Here is a 21,939-nt window from a genome sequence, read left to right on the forward strand (position 1 = left end):
AATCCCGAATCATTATCCAGTTGTGCAGACTGCCACCGCCACATCTACCAGTCTCCCTTAGTGGAAATTCTGACCTCTGCACTGTCACAAGCTAGCATGAGCCTACTCCCTACTTCTCACAAACTTCGAATTTCAGGTAAACACTACTTGGCAAGGCACTCACTACATGTAGTGCAGGTAGTAACTTACACGAAGATACACTGGTCTCCGTAAAACACAGGTTTGCTAATTGATGACAAGAAAAAGGAAACCAAACTCTTTAAATAGTCCATTTACTCCAAGCAGAAATGAGAACTTGAGTTTCGAAGACCCACAGCAGCGTGCAGTGCACTCACACACTCCTCTGGCATCGTAGTGGTGAGGGTGCTGTGATTAAAGCTGCAATTGCCACAAAAAAGCCATCTCGGTAAGTTCCCAGAATAGAAGAAAATAAATTTATGACAGCGATCAGTTTCCCTGCACTGCTCACCGCCTCTTATATTTCCTAATCTACAGCACACCAACTTCTCTCCTGCCTTCAGTATGTTACATTATATTTAAACGTGCTTGAAACATTTGTAGTAATTAAAGGTGGTATTTCGACGAGTGCTTTAAAGGGCACAAAGTAGAGAAGAGCTCCTGGTTTTAGCAGCCGTCTTGCTTTGACACAACGTCAGGGGTTTCTAGCGACACGTTGAAGGCTAAAGGATAATAGCGTAGCTTTTTTATTTATTTTATTTTCATGGTGGTATTAATGTAGCACCTAGTGCGAAAGCGCACTTTAAGTAATGTTGAGGTGTGTGAATTAAAGAGATGTGGGCGACATTTTACAAAAGCTTGGGAATATACAGCTACATCTTTCTTCTACTGACACTTTGCTGTAGAAAGGAAGCTTCTGCGAGTATTGATACCATGGCTTGCAGGGTTGGCCTTGGAGACCTCGACACTTCCTTCTCACCACAACAACACATTTAAGGCTCTTGATTTTGGATTTTATACCATTTGGATCACCCTTTGTTGAGCAACATGCTTCTTCACATAAGCCCCACATAAGGAATTATTTTACTAAAATGTTCCTTGCATTATTTTAATGGATAGGTAAGGACAAGGGCATCTTCCATACTCTACTGAAGTATAGCCCATTATGTGTGCAGTTAGTTATAACTAAAGATACTGAGTCTGGTTTGCAGTCCCAATGTCAAAGTGTGCTTTACACCTCAGACCATTGTATTCTAGTTGGTGGTAGCCCAGGAGGCTTCCACTTGTATGCATACATCCATCTCATGAATGTTCATAAGGTGGAGGGGATATGTACACTGCTATTTACTATTGATGAATGAGAATATGCGCAAAATACTTTTTTGATTTGTGTAAAGGTTCTAAATACCACTTTTTGCCTTCGGTCTTAAATATGAGTGGAGGGGCTACCCCCTTTCCAATACCTTCAAGAATGGTTGATACAAGCAAAGAGCCACATCCCTACAAGAGGTTCATCATTGTGACTACCTACACCTGGATATTGGGAGGTCCAAGTAGTTGTTGGGTGCTTTACTGTGGCAGATTTTTTAGCATGTTCAGGAGGGGAATTCTCTTACCTTAGAAAAGGCTTGAATATTGTACCATTAAAGAACATTTTAGGCGACTATTAGATTACAATTTTACAGCGCTCCATAGCTCATATAAAATCCCTCACCACTTGTGATTGAAGTGCTGCATAAAGAGATTGGAACTCAAAAAAGGTGTTTATCTGAACTCCTAATATGAGGAGAAAATATATAAACCTATCAGAAAAGAAATCCATATCTTTGTCACTTGGTGTACAAAATGGCTTCTTCAAACTGAAAACCTAAGCTTGGAGTTAAAAACTATTCTCTGTAAGGCGATGGCAGCGGTTACGTTAGTCAATTTGCTGAAGATTCTAAAAATCAGATTAGAAGGACACTGAACTTGTTGGTGGCGTAAATCAAGACACGCCCCCTTAAACTGTCTCTTTTGGTTTATAAGTAGTCTGAGTAGGTTTCTTGCGTTCAACATGTCTCTTCTGAGATTACAAATCAACATAATTGTTTCGTTCTGTGAGGTTTGTACCTAGCATTAGAGTTTGACTGGAGACTACTGTACGGAGCATTGCTGTCATTTTGCTTGAAATGCCCCAGCAACTGTATTGCCACAGCTGGACTGTGGAAGGAGAGGGAAGAACGGCCACTCTTGAACTACCTTCAAGCTTTCCATCCACGGATTGCTGCTGCTGGGTTCTTGTTCATGCCTGACACACGCCTTTGTTTCCCCCTGCACGTGAGGGGCATTGGTGTGCAGATGTCCAGTAGATAGCCTGTGGCTTTGTATATCCTAGGGCGGCTCCACAAAACACAACTGTGACTGAAACGTTTTTGGAGAGTGGGTGAGGCATGCACGAGAGAGTAATCATCAAAGACCTTTAAGGCACCAGTTTCCTTTGTAGTCATGCATGAGATGTTTTTTAGAATTGATTACAAGCAATGATACTGACACAAGTAGCCCTCCCCTCATGCTAATACATAACCTTTTCTTGTGATCAAAAAAGAGTTTTGATGAAAATGTACACATTCCAGAATTCTGTGTCCTTCCCTGTATATAATTTCATTTTGCTGCAACAAATAGGCCACATTGTACCCAAGACTCTGAGCTGTCTTCTTCATGTCTACAAAACTACATGGTGTGTTTTTTAATGCTGTAGAGCAGAGTTGATGATCGAGATTCCTAAAACAAATCTACTAATTTAATAATTTTGCTTAGAGGCATGGCTTTGGCTCTTCCCCAGCAGGAATAGTTGAGATGGTGAGTCACTGTCATCAAGAATGTCAACAGGCGTGGCTATAAGCCCTGGCTTCCAGCAAACTGCAGTGCAATACGGATTGATGGCAACACGAGCTTGTTAGAAACCCTGGGTTCTAAGTATATGGAAATGTCCATGGTTCTTGCTAGACTCTTGAGTCGAGGAGCCAACGGACGAGGCCACTCCCTCATCTATTTAGGAGTTGTGTTTTGGCAACAAGCAGTAGTGGTAGTGAAACATGCTATCACATTAAAGATCATGGAGGGACTCTAAAGCTCCAAGCTTAGAGGTCTGGGTTAGGAGACGCTGCTCTGACTCTATCTCAGAAAATATTTAATATAGTATAACAAGTAAATCCCTTATTCCTGCTTGTATCTTTGTTGGATTTTAGTTCATAAATGATATTGAAGTTAAGGGCATTGAATGTTTGCGTTGATGCTTTGCAAAACAAAAGAAAGATGGATATCTTCCGTTCCCCTAACCCATAATGATTGTCCTAAACACTACTACCAGGGACTTCATTGACCGACAGGAAGATTCCTGTGTTTTTTGTTCATGAGAAAAGGAATGAGCGTAACATGTCCTTACCGGAAATGCCTAGATTAATAGTCTCTATCCTGTAAGAACTTTTCAACTTTAACATTGTCTACGTCATCATAAACTTCCCAGGTACGCACTGTCATTGATTATCGGTGAATGCTGGTCTAGAATGCTATGCCTTTCTCAGTGACTAATTTCATGTCAAGCCTGCTCAGATCTGTGCAATATCTACCCCACCTATTCCACCTTAGTGAACCCCAAAATCTAGTTTTTCCAGGTTCACTGTGAATTAAGTGCAGTCCAAAGAGAACACAATTGATTATCTGAAACCAGCTTCGTGAACCCAGGGACCATGTCAAGGCTGCTACTAATAATTTCTAATGGTTTTAAAAGCGGGGGCTCCTCCATTAAGGCGGAGGAGCGTCGCCTTACTGCATTTTCAGCAGTGGATAAAGGAAAAATAAAATGATGACACTATGTTATTATCATTTTCTTTTTCCAGTTTACGGGGTGGGGTGGGGCTTGGCTGTGTCACTGCCAGCAAGGGGAGGAGTGGTGGGCACTTGAGTGCACATGAAGACGGCCGGCCACACAGTCATACACACTTTGCATGTTCCCCACCAGGCTGTAATACACAGCCTGGTGAGGAGCATGCACAGGCTCCCACAACCTGTCTGAGCACCGAACCACGGCACTCAGACCAATCATAACACTGCATTGCAGCGTTGTGAGTGGCTAGGGGAGCATGTTTGTGCTTCTTCCTTCAAGCAGGAACAGAGGAGGACGCCGCGAGGCAGCGGCCGGCAGTAAGGTAAGTCATTTTATAATGTATTTTTCTGTCCCCCCAACTCTCCTCCCGCCTCACCCTTGCTACTCGGAGGCAGCCGCCACTGGGTTTTAAGTATAGTCAAGGGTACAATTCAGTCTGCTTGTGACTACCCAGTGCTTAATCTACATGTGATCCCACAGTTCCCTCAGAAGCTGATTAAAAGATGTAGGTATTTCTATTATAACACAGATGTCCATTTCACAGTAGTTCTTAGATTAACAGCGGAGGGTAGAGTAGTCGTTCAACTATTCTTTGAGTGCTGTGCAATAGTGTAGCCCTACCTAGTAACAGGTGTTAGAAGCACAAAGAAAGTGAGCAACCAGCGCCACTCCTAGCCATATATGCCGCGTTGTGATTGGTCAGGGGAGACTGGCTGCCTACTTCCTGTTCCATTCCCAAGGAGAGACGATGGAGAGACGCGGTGATATGGTAAGATTTTTTTGTCTTTCTTTTATAATCTCCTTACCCCGCCACCCCGGATCCGTGCTGGCTGCTACTGGGCTTGAGTATTGCCTCTATCCACCTCCTTTCGTATGTCATCGACTACCAAGAGGATCACTGCTTAGTCTAGGGCACTGGCCGAAAGCCTGCCTCGCAGGGATCAAGGAAGTATGAGGCCTCCATAAATGAGCAGAGGTGACAAGCTACATGTGCTTCAAGTAGTTTTGGCAAATAGGGGAGGAGGGAGATTGGCTGATTGTTTTTTATGTTGAGGGGATCCTTACCTTCTTTCTTTTGTAAGGGGACTACAATTGCCTGTTTGAAGGAAGTTGGGGCTATACCTTGACTGAGAGACTGATTAAGGAAAGATAGTGCCAGATCTGGAAAGTGGGTAAATACCATTTGTAAAACATTAGGAGGACAGGTTTTATTGGCCGACCCCCAATTTAACTTTTATCAGTAAGTCCCGTAAGTCCTCTTTACTGATCTCGGGGACGGATAAGAGGCACTCGTATTTATATCCTTAGATGGCAGGCTGTTGTGCAAAGGGCTGAAAGGAATACTTTTTTTGAATAGTTTCAATCTTTTTAATGAAAAAAGAATTGAGAGAATCACAGAGATTTGAGGGGGCTATACCAGGATCCTCTTCAAATGTCATTTGCCACAGTGAACTTGGGCTCCCTTATTTGAGCGACCTCATAAGAACCAAACCAGTGTTTTTGTGGCTTTCTATCTGGTGGAATGAGGACACTCTCTTAACTAGGGCAATAATCAGTGATTGTCCGAAATGAGACAGAGGCAAGTCAGTCCCATTGCTGGCCTACGTGAAAGGTCTCCTCGACGAGATTGGCTTGCCAAACGCCTTTTCTGACCCCACTTTATGTGCATCCATCAGCAAAAAGGAAGTTTCAATAACGCTATTAGCACGATTACAAAATAAGAGGATTGTGGAAGAGTTGCGGAAAGTAACAAACGAGAAATACCTTTTCACAAACTTAAAGACTACACGAGTCCATTACATATAGAAACCTAGGAGGACCTGGGAGCGCTCCCTATCATTCAGGTTCAGGGCAGACACAGTAAAATAGTTACTGTGCTTCCCAATAGGATATCAGACTGATCTCGATGGGATGGCATGCCCGTGTAGAGATGGGGCCACCCAGTCCATGCCACTTCTTCTTTTTTTGTAAATTCCTTATGTTATAAACTAATCGTTTCTTGGTCCCACTAATGAAAGCGAGAAATATAAGATATACTGTGCAAGCTATTCTCGCATTACAAGGTCTTTTAGACGATGAAATATGTGCTGCAATAATTTGCTTTCTTCGTGCTGCTGTTCGATCGTGCAGAACTATGAATTTTATCTGAAACCTGTGAGGTTGGGATTGCTGGTATGAATTATAACTTAGAAAGGTAATCCTGCAAGAATGACAAATATAAATTGTTTTTTAAATATTTTTATCCTTTTAAACTTAATGGCTGTACCATCAAATTTCTAGTTATGAAATGCTAGGATTAATCAAGAGGAACAGGAGGCAAATTAATTATTGGCAGGCTGGTTTACAAAGTAGACTTCTATTATCAGATTTAATTGCATGTTTTACAATGCTCAAGTCAACTCTGCTTAGCCGCCTGGGAGGGTTTGTGAGTCACGTGATTTTGTTTTTAAAGTATTATATTTTTAGCAATTTTAATATAAGATAATTGTATGTAATTTTTATCAATATGTACTTTTATGGTTTTCAGCGTAAAACTGAAAAAAAATATTTTGATATGATTTGAGAGATCGTGATATGTAGAATGACTATCTGGGTTTGAGAGTTCAAAAACCATTTTTGAAATCTCTTTAGATTTGTAGGGACATTCAAGATCTTACTAGTGATCAAACTAGCTTTAGCTTGACTGATTGACTGTACTATTTAAGTGGTCACCTCTGGCCGAGGAACTACTTGCAAAAGAAGAGGTACGTTTTTGTTGTTTTTTTGGGGAATTCATGATTTCTCTGTATGGAAGTCTGTGTGGAAAATATTCTACAGTTCGGCTACTTGAACTGAGTAGAACGTCTCACTCTGGCCTTCAAAAGATGCAAAGGAAGCTTTATTTAGCAGAGCAAATGGGGTGTCCGCAGGAGCCTGATTTCAATCTAAATTGTCAAGTTATGAAAGTGCTTTTCCGTGGAGGATTTCTGTGAGGGAATTGGTTTTAAGGTCCCATTTGCATTAGTGTACTTTGTTAGCGAGTGCTCGGATAATTTGGGTTTGTTTGTTTTCCTAATAGTGAAGCAGCAACGTGTTTGATAAATTGAAGGAGGGGATTTGGTATCAACATATCGAAGTAAAGGAAGATAGTTTTTGTTGATATCGGGAATTTATTGTAGTGTCCATTGCTGCTAATTTGTGTTTTCAGGGTGATGGAAAGGCACTAGGTATCCGAGAAGGACGAGGAATAAAAAGAAACCCTTGCCACTGAATTTATTTGAGTATCACGTTGGCTTGTTGCGTCCAGGGCGACCCCTAGACTCTAGAGAGATTGGAATGTTATGCTGTCTTGTAATCTGATTAGGAATGAGTGGTGTGAAATAGATCCGTCTTCATCTAGAACTGAGGCGCAACAGGCTATGCGTCCAAGCTCATGGCGAAACGAACTTTGCTTAATTAAGCTTCAATTAGTCCTTTAGCACTTGCTGATACTGGTGTATCCATGGTCCATGAAGCAAGGTAAATTAGGAGACCGACTGGATGGAAATCACAGACCTCAGATAAAGCTTGTGCAGGAGTTTTGAGTCTCCCTCCATTTCTGAAGTTGTTAGAGGCTTTCATCCTTCGGGAACTCTCGGGGTCCGGTGCGAATGGTGCCAGTTAGAGTAGCTAGTGGTGGTGTGAACCCGTCACTTCTGCGGCTTATGAGAGGCGTCCTGTGGTCATTGTATCAGGATCTCTTATGTTGAATTGACACTGAAGGCTTTAATCCTGTGACCGCTGCTTCTTTAGGTTTCGTGTCTAGATTTTGTGGAATGGTTTTGAGGCCCAGTCCACGTTATCCGTTCGGTTCGAGGTGGTCCTGCAATTTCACTTGTCACTCTGCTTGATTGCCTTTGTTTTCCCCCACTCCCCGCATGTCCTTTATGAGGAGTCTCCACAAGCTGGACCAAGCCCTCCAGGACAGTAGCATGCCTCCATGTGACCTCGAGGGTAGAAGGACCAAGGGCGAATGCTGGAGGTGGTCCATTGTGTGAACACCCAGCAGGCTTGTGCCTGACAGCCAGTGGGCCTGGTGCCAAAGAGAAAGCAGCTACTGGTGCTCTTAATTGTGTCCCGGTCAGATCTGCGAGGCTGGCACCCGGGTTTCTGTGCTCCATTTGCAAGCCCTGTAGACTCCGACACCAGAGCGGGGCACCATGGCACATTCATCGGGTATTTGATAGTGCCAATGCTTTCCTGCTGCATTCAAGAGAGTTGACGATTCTCCGGCGGGGAGCCTGTGGGGTCACAGCATTCCCTGCACTGTTTTGTCCCTCTACAGTTCTGCGGAGTGCAGGCTAAGCTACATGTTTGCTAGAGTGATAGTTGCCGAGTTGTGCACACGCTGTTCCTCGAAGTGTCGTGTTTGCACACAGGCCCTTCTGGCACGCCGGGCTCGCTCGCTTCCTTTCGGAATCTGTTTACGGGGCTCCCATCCCACCCCTATTTGCAGCACTTGGCTGCCTCTCTCGGTTTCTCTTCCCTCCTGCCAGAGTCGTGCATCACCGCTGAGGGCCGCGTTCAGCTTTGATTGGAGAGATTTAGGGGTGTGGAGGGGGCGGCTCTGGGAGGCAGCCAGCAAGTGGCCACAGGCGGATCTGAGCCAGGGCTGTGGCATGCGAACCCGAGGAAGACCTCGATGCGAGGCAGCGGGCCGCTCGCGCCTGCCCTGCCCTGCTGAGAGCGGCGCCTGCTCCCGGCCGCCGACACCAGGACCTAAGCAGCTCCTTCATTAAATTGTGTTCGTTATATAGCGCCACATGTTCACCTCTTCTATGCGCTTCGAGAGCCTGGGTGGAGATGGGGCAAAAGGGAGACTAAGATGGGACAGGGGGCACGGCATGCTTGACACGGGGATCACAGGACGTGGGGGGTTTAATGCAAAGGAGGGAGGGTCAGAAATGTACATGGGGTGGGCGAAGAATGACCCTGAGGGGGGTCTTTAAAGTAAATACATTAGATTAGAATATATAGGGGAACGGAGGAGAGGCGGGGTTATTCAGGACTCGGCAGACTCCGGCGCGAGCTGGGGAGGGGGCGCGCGCCGTATTGAGAGAAGAGCTTGGAGGGAGGGTGGGAGCTGCACGGACGGGTGCGTGTTTAACCGGTACAGTTAGCCCCGCCTCCTCCGTTGCTGTCCCTCATCCAGCCCTCGGCAGCTGCTTGCAAAGCACAGCACTGATAAGTTACGCGGGGCTTCCGAGGAGAGACTTCCTTCCTCGCAGAGCCCCGCCCTAGGCCCAGTTTACTGACTCGCAGGCCGAACCGTGCCATGCCAAGTCATTCTTAGATATGATATCAAAAAGGAGCACAGCCCCAGGCTGCCGGGGGTTCGGTACTGAGTGACAGGGGCGCAACTAGACCCGAACTTGTGAGGGGGGGGGGGGCTGGGGTGTTGGTTAACACTCCCAGCCAGGGCTGGTTCTAGCACTGGTCGCACACGGTATAAGTCTTTTTTGGTGCCCCCCTCCCCCGTTGCCTCCTTCTCCATGAATTCCCTCTGTACCACTCACCAACAATGCAACACATCTCTCTATAGCACCTTTCTGACAAACATTTTTTTTTATAGCAGTTCTCATAGTTTGCTCATACACAGTTCTGTGATCTGCATGGTACATTCTTTGTAGCAGGCACATTAACCTTCTGCGCTGTGTGGGCGGCAGGAGTGCCCATGTGAGTGCACGGTGAGCGATGCGTCAGTGTTGAGAGTAGCGTCAGTGTTGAGAGAAGGGTAAGAGGAGTGACTGCAGGGTGACTGAGGTGACCATTTGAATTTGGGTGCGGATGTAAGAGCAGAGTGGGACGAATGAATGCATGGTATGTGATGGGTTTGTTCGAGTGAGATTGCAGATTGAGCAGTGAGAGGGACAGGTGGGTGTAGTGTTACATGAGTGCAGAATGAGTAGTGTGCTCGTGTGACTGCAGGGTGAGGTACAGGGTGAAAAGCGCAAGTGCATTGTGAGTGCAGAGTGATAACAGAATACAGGTTGAGCCGGTGAATAGTGTGAGTGCATGGTGATCTGTATGAGTGCATTGTGATCGCTGTGAGTGCAGGGTGAACTTGAAAGTGAAGGGCGAGAATGAGGAGTGAGTTGTCTGAATGCAGGGTGCATTCCCATACACTTGAAGTAACTCAGCATGTCATTGACGGCGGCGTAGGGTTTCAGATATAAGTTAAACTATAGCTATTATGAAAGGCTTTAAGTGGGATGAAAAAACTGGGGGTCTCTCAAAGGGGCGTGGCCGATATAATTTAGGGGCATGGCTTAAAACATTTATGCTAAAAATCTGTGCTCAGCATAATGTGCCGCCCGACTGGTATTTCGCTGCTTCTGTTATTGCCACCACATAAGAAGCCTTACACCTACAACAAGCCAGGATTGGCTTTGTCAAAAGTTGTTGGTTGCACAAGATAAATATACTACATGAATACATACAACTATGGCTTCGCTGTATATATTATTAAAAATGCTTAAGTTCTTGTGCAAGAGGTTGTGGTGTAATGGCTAGAGCTGCCAACTTTGGAGCTGAGGAAGCAGGTTTGAGTCTCAGGGTCGGCTCAGCATCCTGTGTTTCTGGGCAAATCACTTAATCGTCCGTGCCTATCAAAAAATAAATGAAGATGTCCTTGTTGGTGCTCGTGTAAAGCACTTTGAGTTTAGCAATACAGAACTGCAAAAAAGTTACATCAAAACAGTGAACTGCTGCAGAGTTGATAGGGACCAGTCTCAGCCCCTGCTTTTAAGAACTGCCAGTGCTCAGCACTGGCAGGACCCGGCCCACTTAAAGCCCTGCTATTATGGCTTTAAACGGGGATCTTCAGACACTGCCCAGCCAAGCCCACAGCAGCTCGAGCTGCAGCAGCCGGGGCTGAGACGCACGACGGAGGGGGTGGGGGAGTCGGTGGTGAAGCCCTTTCAGCCCTATGGGCGTTGCGTGCACCTGGGTACTGGGCATGCTGGGGAGGTTGTACCTGGGTGGGGAGGGCAGACTGGCAATGGAGCAGGAGACCCTTCCTTGTTTCCAGCACAGAGCGTCACCGATACAGTGAGGTCTGCAGAACCTGGTTCTCTGCCATTACAGAGATCCGGGGGTGCGGAGATCTAGCTCCCCGCATCCCAGGCAAGCAACTCACCTCTCTCCCTAGCTTAGACCCAGCCTCCCTGTCACTCCTGATGACCCCTGTTAAATCAGGCTCTCCGGTGGACCCCTGTCCTCCAAGGGTATTTTGAATGGCCCTTCCCCAGTTAGAAAGGGACATCCTTGAACTGCTCAATCGCTCCCTGGTGACAGGCTGTATGCCCGCTAGCTTTAAAGAAGCCAGGGTCAACCCCCTAATAAAAAAGTCAGGGGCAGACGTAGCTAATTTAAATAACTACAGGCCCATCTCCCTTTCCTAGCAAAAGTAGTGGTACAACATTTCCTCAAAACACTCTTGATTTTTATTGAAGAACAACAGCTACTGCAGGTACAGCAGGCCGGATTTAGGGCCCACCACAGCACAGAACTAGTGATGCTGTCAGTTCTGGACGAACTTAGGCTCATGGTCGATAATAGAAAGCCGAGCGCCCTGGTCCTTTTGGACCTGTCAGCGGCTTTCGACACGGTCAGTCACCCACAGCTTCTGACCTGACTTTTCGATCTGGGCATCCGTGAGCTGGCACACAAATGGCTCGAGTCTTTCTAATCTGGTCATTCTCAAAGGGTCCAATTGGGTGAGCAGGTGTCGAACATTAGCACGCTCACCTCTGTTGTCCCCTAGGGCTCAGCACTGTCGCCTCTCCTATTCAACATCTACCTCCAGCCGCTTTTGGCCGCACTCATGCGCATGGACTGCCAAGTATTTAACTATGCGTACGACACGCAACTGATTCTCCAGATTGATAACTTCCCTCAAACCCACGCCTGTGTGCAAAACATACTCAGATTCACGGTCAATTGAATGACATCCAACTCGCTAAAAATTAACCCTGATAAAACTGAGGTCCTCGTCATTCTCTCTAAAATAAGCCCTGGAGTGACCTCTTCTGGCCACAAGAGCTGGGTACCACCCCAAATCCAGTTCTGGTTGTGAAAAGCTTAGGCATCAAGATTGATGCCAACCTCTCTATGGCTAATCAAGTCGCTGCCGTGGTCAGAACATGTGTGGGCTTACTGAGGCAGCTGCGGAGACCCGCCCCGCTCCTCCCTCTCATCAGCCACACTACAGATGGTCGTGTCAGCTATGATCGTGTCCAGCCTGGATTATGGCAATGCCATATATATTGGTGTCCCAGAGAAACTTATCAAAAAGCTGCAGGTGACCATGAATGACGCAGCTACACTGATCTTCAGGCTTCCCAGGCGAGCTCTCGCTACCCCCCTGCTGCAAAGGCCTCTGCATCGCCCACAAAGCTGTTCATGGCCAGGCCCCGGTTTACATTAAGGAGCGTCTAGGACACTACATGCCGGGGCGTACACTTCGGTCATCCTAGGCAGGCCTTCTGGTCCATCCTCAGTTCAAAGCCTTTTCTGTTTTAATTCCCCAACTATGGAATCGTCTGCCTGAAAATCTCCGCAAGGAACCCGCACTCCTCTCTTTCAGGAAACAAACAACTCAAGACTCTGCTGTTTAGGTAGGCTCTGGACACAAAATAAAATCCCTCTAAGTGTTGCTTCTGTAACTGCTGGTGGATTGGCTACCTTCTCAAATCGCCAAGAGACCTGCTGGTGATTATGCGCTATACAAATCCAAGTTAACATAACAAGAGCCATGATAAGAGATCTGGGAGGTTCACCGCAAATAGGCTGAGAGTGCCCGACTTTGTCCGGGGTGTCTGTAGTCGCCGTCTCCATTAATGGATTCGTGGCACACCTGCCACCTTAAAAAGAAAACAATCAGTGTGTGAGGAATAGGCGGGTCCTCATGCCGAGAATACCTACAGCCCTGTCAAGAACCACGCATCAGGTGTCAGACGAACGCATTTTAGTGCTGGTGTCCGCATCTCTGCACTGAAATGCGCTAGTCACTCATTATAGACCCTCCGTGACCATGCAAGAGTCGGTCAACGAGCTGCATAACAAAAGCAGACTGCATGCATCGGCTTGTTCTGGCTATGCTGCTGCTGGCTGCTCACCGCACTCAGCCAGGCTGAGAGGAGTAACTGTTAAAGATATAAAGCGTCGCAAGTGTTGTTACAGAGAATTTACAATCAATATATAGCTTCCATAATCTGCATCAAGGTTGGCCTCTATAGGCACTTGGCCATCCAGTGATGTGTCAGTGAGTGCAAGACAAACATCTGTCTCGAACCCCGGACTCACTCGGATCCAGTGCCTACTGTTTTCTGGCAACAGGAATCACGCCGTAGACAGTTTGGCCCAGGCGGCACGGGCTCTTTGTTTTTTCAGTTGCTGTGACCGCCCATGTAGGTGCCATGTGCAGCCCTCACAATGCTCTGTGGTGGTGAGGGTCTGCTGGCAGGCAGCAGGTGCGTGTGAAAGATGTTTTCTGCTCTCTCCAAGTTTCCCTCCGCAGGCACCTGGACATCATGTTATCCGCCGTCTGGATATATATTGTTGTTGACTGGAAGTCATGAGGGCTGAGGGGGCACTGTTACTGACGGAGTATGGATGTGGGGGTCAAAGACATGCTAAAAAGGACTGAGAAAATATTTTAGTTCTGTCGTTTTGTTGGTCTTTCACTTTGAAGGAGCTCAATGTAAATCAACGGCGCACACAAATTAAAATAAAAGAAATGCACAAGTTAAAGTAATTTGTAGGAAATGCACTCTGAAATGTTATTGTTTAATGCAATCACTGCAGGTGTGTGTGTTAGTGTGTGTTAGTAGAGAGTAAATAGGAAAGACATTATTTTAAAACTGTACTAACAGTGTAAGATAGTTTGCCACAAAATGTGCAGAGATTGTGTTTAATATAAAACAAGTGCTTTCAATTTTTTGGGGCGATTCGCAGTCACTGTATATACTGCATACCTGTTTTTTTAACTGATATTCATCACTTTCCATGAACCTCATTGCTTGGTTTTACTTGTGAGAAAGTGTCACTCTTAGTTTCACACATTTATCACTCATAAGTATACTGAAACCAGTGAAGTGTCACACTTAAGCTATATGGAAAGTTGTCAGCAATGTACCTTAGAGGCACTTTTGCTCCTTAACCCCAGAAAACTCCACTCCCCCTAAAAAAAAAGCACACAATAAACTTGCTGAGGCTGGTGCCGATGTGTTGGATGTGTGGTTAGACGAGCGTTGTTTCTGCCTTTAGCCTATGCCAGAGGTTTTTCTATATTGTGCATGATGGCCCCCAATGTGTGGCTACCGTGTTATGGGATGCAGCACTTGCTGGCGCAATGGCTGAGGAAATGTGAGGTAGATGTGCATTTTTATAGATTATGGTCTGCTGGCAGCAGTGATTAGCTCCGCGGGTACATTTATTGTGTTGGTAGATTATCTGGTATGTTCTCGATCCAATTTCTTGTACTGGCTGTGTCAGATGGTCGTCCACTCTGTGATCGTGTGGATCTGAAATAGGTAACAAGGGGCAATAAAAACAAGCATTTGCAATGCAATAGGTCTCACATTTGCAAGAGTTAGAGCTATTGGCGTTGTAAATGACAATGTTTTTTACCTATGTGTTTTGGTTTGAAGTGTAGTGGATGTTTGTGGTTTGGTGTGGAATTATTTGGGTTGTATTGGAATTATTAGTTGTGGGATGACGCATACATTTGTGATGTGTTTTGGATGTATGTGGTGTGTTGTGGAATCGGGTTGTGCATTTGAAATATGTGGTTTGTGTAGAACTGTGTGGTGTGTTTTGCAAAAGTGCTGAGTTGAATTGTGTGGCATTGAGTGTAATTATGCATATTGGATTTATGTGTTATGGTGTGGAGTGCATTTATGTGGATTGCTGGTATGTGGCATAGAGTGCATTTATGTGGGGTCTATTTATGTTGTATTGAGTAGAGTGTAATTATGTGTAGTGTAATTATGTGGAGCTGAGTGGTATTATGTGGAGTGTAATTATGTTGTGTGGTGCAGAACAGTGTGGCATTGAATCATGTTGTGTGGAATTATATGGCATGGTTTGTTGTGGTACTATGTGCCATGGTGTGGAATAGTATGTTATGGTGTGGAATTAGGTGGCATGTTGCAAAGTTTACTTTCTTTTGTAGAGTGTAATTATGTGTTTTGGAATTCGAGTGGATATATGTGCAGTGTAAATATGTTGCGTGAAATGTAGGTTGGAGTATAATTACGTGTAGTGAAATTATATGGAGTTGAATTGTGTTGTGTGGAGTGTAATTATATGGTTTGGAGTGGAGTGAAAATATGTGTAGTTTTTGTGATTGACAACAGCGGAAGTGTTTTTTGATTTGTAAATGAAATTACAAACTTTACAACTGTGCTTTTTTCAAAAATAATTATTTGGTTAATAGTCACTCTTTCTATTCAGTAGGCGCTGCAGACAAAGGAGTTCTTCAACTTAAATTAATAAAATGTGATTAAAGCAATTCATGATTAAATAAATCATAAATATGCTGCAATGTTTGCCTTTTTTACTGTCAACAACTGTTTTTGTTACATAATAACGACATCCAATAAATGTTCAACAAGTAATCACTTGCTTTCAATTTGTTAAACTCAAACGTCTGAATCGAAATTTGCCTAGCTGAGTAACGGTAAGTTTCAATTCTATTAAGGACACGGAGGCGAGGATTATGCTTTTCCTTCCTTCGCTTTATTATACAACATTTTTCCAGCAGCCTCAGAAAAGCCATCAAAACATTTTTTATCCCCAATCAAGGGAAGAACAATCCTTAGAAGACAATAAACAACAACAAGTCTGCGGTCAGACTACAACTCCCATGAGTCCATAGGTCCCTTCCAATATTAGTCTTTTCACAGTGTCCACAGATCCTATAAAGACCCTCCACTGCAGTTGTCCCTCCTCTTTCTTCGCGCGTACGCCTTAGAATCACTGCTCTTGTTTATAACCATCATTCCCTGAAACAAAATACATCATGTAAGATTCTCTGGAAATCCATGCAAACATAACACCACAGAAACTCAGAAGAAATACCTCAAATCAGCATTATGAATGACATGCAACCCCGATTAGGAAAGCTTTACTTACAGTCATACAGGAGGGTTCGCACCAAATGTGCCGTGGGAGGGATAATCCTCGCCTCCGTGTCCTTAATAGAATTGAAACTTACGGTTACTCAGCTAGGCACATTTCGATACTATGTCAGGACCGGAGGCTCTGATTATGCTAGTTCAAAGCTTACTTACCACCAAATGTGCCAGATCCACAACTGGTTTGAAATAAAACCGTTTAAAAGTAGAATCCGAAGACCAGTCCGCGGCTCGCATCAAATCCTCCAAGTGAGCTCCCAGGGAAAACGCCATTGCGGTGGAATGGGCACCAAACTGCTTTGTGTCAATACCCGCTTCCTGCATGACCCAACGCACCCACCTAGCAATGGTAGGGGAAGAGACTGCTTTATGTGGCTTCCTTAATGCAATAAGGAGCTGTCGCTCGCCCGTAGGGCGTAATTCAGAGGTTAAGTCTTCATAAGCCTTAAGGCAATGCACGACACACAGCTTGGGCACATCCAAGAAAGCTGGGTGCGAGATTGTTCTCGAGGCGGATGTTGTACGGCGGGCAACCGTAAACGTCACCCCCTCCGGGGGAAAAAACTCACGCAGAAATATCTAGTGCTCGTACATCTGAAACCCTTCAACAAGAAACTAAACATAGCAGCATGGCCAACTTAGCAGATATTTCCTTCAAGGAAAGATACTTATTCGGCTGCCAGGACAGAAACAGATTGAGGACCACATTGATGTCCCATAAGACTGAGTAACGCGGCTCAAGGGGTAAGGATAACCGAATACCCCTCAAGAGCCGACAAACAAAGGGATGTTCGCCCACGGAGGCACCGTCGATGTGGCAATGAGCCGTTGAAATGGCTGAACGCATCGCATTAATGGTGCGGTATGCCAGCCCATCCGTCGCCAATTCAGCCAAAAAATTCAGAATGTGAATGACGCCTGCGACCACGGGATCCAAGCCCTGTTGAAGACACCAACGTAATCACTTCGTCCAGGCGGACCAATAGCGTTTAGAGGTACTGCTAGCCCAAGCCTTTGATAAGAGGACCTCAGCCGGTCTCAAATGGCCTGGGAGCGACCAACGTTGCCTGAAAGCCTACATGCCATGAGGTGGAGAGAACCCTGGGCGATCAGGCGATGCTGCTCCCCGTCTGGACTCTGAAGGAGATGAGGAAAGAGGGGGAGTGGGATTGGAAAATCCCAAGAAAGTTCCAGAAGAACTGGAAACCACACTTGATACCTCCAGAGTGGTGTCACCACCACCACCTCTGCCTTCTTACGGCGGACCTCAGCCGCCATTCTCACAATCATGGAGAACGGCGGGAACGCATAACTCCGTTCCTGACCCCACTCCTGGAGAAAGGCATCTGTTGCCTCCACGAGTGGGTCCGGCCTCCAACTGAAAAACCTCGGAAGTTGATGGTCCAGACGGGACGCAAACAAATCTATTGAGAAAGGGCCCCAGAGACGTGCCAACCATTGAAAAACTCGAACATCCAGTTTCCACTGGCTGGAATCCCGTAGGTGACGGGAGTGCCAATCTGCCACTTGATTGGCCTGACCCGGTAGATACTCCGCCGTTACGGATATGTGGTGCTCCAGGCAATAGCCCCAAAATTCCTTTGCCAGGGTCGCTAAAGTCTGAGACCGAGGGCCCCCCAGGTGGTTGATGTAGCACACCGCGGAGACGTTGTCCATCTTCAACAGGACGCATGAGCAAACTCTGTCTCTGGTCCAGCACTGGACCGCGAACGACCCTGCCAGAAGTTCCAAACAGTTTTTTTTTTTTTTAAAGCTTTATTTAGATTTGCAAAATCAAACGATACACAAATGTTAGCTGTGCAATCATCGATGACAAAGTATAGAGGTACATCAAAACATTTCCAGCTCCCTTGCAATATATGTAAGTTATGAGTGGCATCCAACATCAGAACCCCCTTGCTCATTCCCCCATCCGTACTTGTCCAACCTGAAACAGAGGAGATTGACAGCGCCCATTCATGCCCATGGTCCCCAGCCACCCCCTCCCTCCACGCACAGTCCACCACCCATGTGCATACCATGCCAACCACCCCCCCACAACAAACGCCCCATGGGACACACCGCTCCAGTCCGACCCCGATTTCCCCAGCCTCCCAGCGCCCATGTCATCTCGCCTACCCTACTCCCGTTGGGACTATGCCGGAGTGTGTGGGCGACGAGGGGGAGCCGGGGAGGCCCGCAATGTACGATTTGTAAGGGCCCCAGATATCCTTAGGCCGCGCTGTCGCGGGAAGGAGACCGGAATAGAGTTCGCTATTTGTGCTGCAAAACGCCATGGCAGTGAGCCACGATTGGACCGTAGGGGCCCGTCTATCCCCCCAGCGCCTGGCGATTTCTCGTTTAGCAAGAAGTAGACCCATAGCGGCCAACCTGCGAACGTTTTTAGGGAAATTTGCTGTGTAGCCCAACAACGCCACCTCCGGAGTGGGAACAAGTGTAAGCTCTAACATGTCTTCCAAGACCTTGTAGACTTGTGTCCAGAATGTTTGCAGCCTCGGACAGGTCCAGGACAAGTGTGCGAAGTCTGCATGTGGTGCTGCGCACTTCCAACAGAGGTGAGGTCGTGCAGGGTCAATGGAATGGAGTCTGTCTGGGGTCACGTACCAACGGCGGAGGAATTTATAGTGAAGGAGTTTGTGACGACTGTTCAAAGATACCGTAGCAGTAACCTTACAGCAGGCCGTCCATTGCTCATCTGTGATAGGCCTACCCAGGTCCGTCTCCCATTTCGCCCGCACCCGGTCCTCCACACAAGGGAGCAAAGCCGCACACGCCCTGTACAGCCTCGAGACTATATGGGCCCCCGTCTCTCTGTCAATAATAATGGTAAGGGGTTCAAAGGAAGCAGGCTCAAGGGGGAAACCCTCAATTGCCGCCCTGGCCGCGCAATAGAGTCGGCGCAGAACGAATCTGTCCATGAATGTAGCTTCGCTAAAGCGCGCCTCTTCCGACGCCGAGAATATGTGCCCTTCCGGGTATAAATCTCCCATCCTGGTGAGGTTAAATTTACTCAACGTTCGCTGCACAATCGCCTCGTCCGTGCCCGGCAGTAGTCCCGGGTTGCGAATAGGAAGCGAGGAGGAATATAGGCGAGGGTGAGCTAAATAGCTCAAAAGTTTCTTCCAGGCCCAGCTAGTGGTGGACACTGTTTGGATATCTACTGGGTTTCTGGGGATACCCTTGGGCAAAACGGCAGCCAACTGACCTGGGAGCACAAAGTCTGCCTCAGGGCGCAAAAACGGGATTCGAGCGTCCGGATGGTACCAGGCATACGCATGTGCACACTGCGCGACCAGATAGTATAGGTACAGATCCGGTATGCCGAGGCCTCCCCTATCCTGCGGGAGTGTGAGAGTCTTCCAACGAATCAGGGGGTGTTTCCCGCCCCAGACCAGTCGGATCAGGAGGGACCTCAAGGTGGAGAAGAAAGACCGAGTGAGGGGAACAGGGATATTGTTAAAAAGATACAAAAATTTGGGGAGCACAATCATTTTTATGATGGCTATTCTGGCCGACATGGAGAGAGGGAGGCGCAGCCAACCCTCCACCTGCGTCTCCAACCGCGCCACCGCGCGTCCATAGTTGAGGCGGATGATTTCGTCTGTGCTCAAATGGATCTGAATGCCTAAGTAGCGTACTGAGTCCGAGCACCACTCCAATGGGAACTCACACTGCCACGGGGAGGTGCCGCTAGTCAATGGGAATATAATAGATTTGTGCCAGTTTATGCCCAGTCCCGAGTGGCCACCAAAGCGCAGGATCTCACGAATCAGGGGGGCAAGATTGACCTGTGGTTCCCTTACATACAGGATAGTGTCGTCTGCGTAAAGGGAGGCCAGCAACGGGCCCGTCCTAAACTGGAGACCCCTGTGGAGGTGCCGCTCCTGGAAATGCCGTATCAGGGGGTCCATGGCTAAAATGAACAAGAGCGGGGAAAGCGGACAGCCCTGGCGTGTGCCACGCGTTAGGGAGAAAGGGCGGGATAACGTACCGTTGATACGTAGACGTGCCGTGGGGCGGCTATAGAGGAGACGAACCGTGGCCAGAAAATTCCCCGGCATGCCCATGCGTTCCATAACAGCAAGAAAGAATGGCCATTCTAAGGAATCAAACGCCTTCTCGGTGTCAAGTAGAATCGCAGCCGCAGGTGTGGCTGGGTTGTGTGCAAAACCGTGAATAACGTCCGCAAATTCAGCGACGTCGAGCGACGGGGGACAAAGCCCGACTGCATGGGCGAGATAATGAACTCCATCAGTTGGGAGAGTCTGTTGGCCACTATTTTGGCTAAAATCTTATAGTCGGTGTTTAAGAGGGAAAGGGGCCTATACGACCCACACAGCAATGGGTCCTTGTTTGGCTTGGGAGCAGGACCACGACCGCCTCTCGTAGAGTAGCCGGGAGCGAACCACGCTCCAACGCCTCCGCATAGACCTCTATGAGCCTAGGCGCCAACAGATCAGAGAAGGCCTTGTAAAAATCTCCGGAGAAGCCGTCAAGACCCGGAGCAGAAGAGCTCCGGAGCACTTTAATCGCTCCCCGTACCTCCGTCACTGTTATGGGCTCCGCCATAAATTCCTGCATGCCCCTATCCAGAAACACAAGCGCGATCTCAGACAGGTAGGCGTCCCGAGCGGCAGAGGATTCACCCAATTTGGAGGTATACAACTCAGTATAATAGGCCAGGAATTCATCCCGAATCTCAGCGGGCTGTGCGCGGAGCGTACCATCTACTCCCCGCACCTCGGTTATCAGGGACTTACTATACGGCGGTCTCAAGACCTGTGCGAGCGTGCGCCCCGGCCGATCCCCCTCCCAATACCGCCGAGCCACATGATATTTCCCCAGATACAGGATCTCCTTATCCGCAGCCTCCCGAAAGTCTGACAGGAGGCTCAAGCGCTGAGCGAATATCTCGTCGGAGGGCGACCGTCGCGCCTCTACATCAACCGCATCCAGCTGCGCCTCCAAGCGCGTGATTGTCGAGCGTAGTGCCCTCAGGACCCCAGCCTGTTTAGCAATGCAAACCCCTCTGATATAGGCCTTGAACCCCTCCCACAGGACAGCCCATGAGTCCACTGAGCCAGTGTTTAGCGCAAAATAGTCTTCTATGGCCTCAGTCACCTCATGGACAAAGAGATCATCCAGAAGCGCCTCGCCGGGAAAACGCCACTGCCGCTCAAACCACTCCGGGCGAGGGACGTCCAAGCCCAGTACCACCGGCGAATGGTCAGAATAGGTTCTAGGGAGGGTTCCTGATGTGCGATACCAGAGGGACAGGGCGGGGGATAGGAGCCAGTAGTCAATCCTGGTCCAGGTGTTGTGTTGCCTAGAGAAGTGTGTGTAGGCTGTGGTGCCTGGGTTGCGCCTGCGCCATACGTCAGTGAGGGAGAAACGAGTGCAAAGGTCCAGGAGCGCGCGTCTAGCCCTAGGCTTGGAGTCAGCGGCCCCTGAGGTGCTATCGAGCCCCACATTCAGTAGCAAGTTGAGGTCGCCGTCGAGCAGGATGGCAGCGGGTGCAAGGGAGGCCAACTGGGTAGCAAGCGCGTGGAAAAAATCTGGGGAATCCGTGTTAGGAGCATATACACATACCAGAGCGACCACATGTCCCATCAACACTCCTTTCACAATGCAATAGCGCCCGTCCCTGTCCCCAAGGAATGCCTGGCAGTGGAACGGGATTCTTTTATGAACTAAGATCGCTGTGCCTCTAGCATAGTTGCTGAAGTTGGAAAAATAGCGATGGGCGCCCCAGGAAGCTGCAAAACCGGTATTCCCCGATGCGTGTAAGTGTGTCTCTTGAAGAAAGGCAATGTCAACCCTGTGTCGATTTAAGTAATGTAGTATTTGTTTGCATTTACGCTGATTATTAAGGCCACGGACATTCCAAGGGCCCGATTCACAGAACAAACTTAAGACTAAATCCTAAACTTAGTACCA

General features: G+C 47.5%; 1 protein-coding gene across 6 annotated transcripts in view; it reads left to right on the forward strand.

The window, feature by feature from the left end:
* The window catches only part of NCOA1 (nuclear receptor coactivator 1), a 1,112,411-nt gene that overhangs the window by 837,615 nt on the left and 252,857 nt on the right, over positions 1–21,939 (forward strand). The gene's annotated exons all lie outside the window — the stretch shown is intronic.

Source organism: Triturus cristatus, chromosome 6 (assembly GCF_964204655.1).
Source record: "Triturus cristatus chromosome 6, aTriCri1.1, whole genome shotgun sequence".
NCBI lineage: Eukaryota > Metazoa > Chordata > Amphibia > Caudata > Salamandridae > Triturus > Triturus cristatus.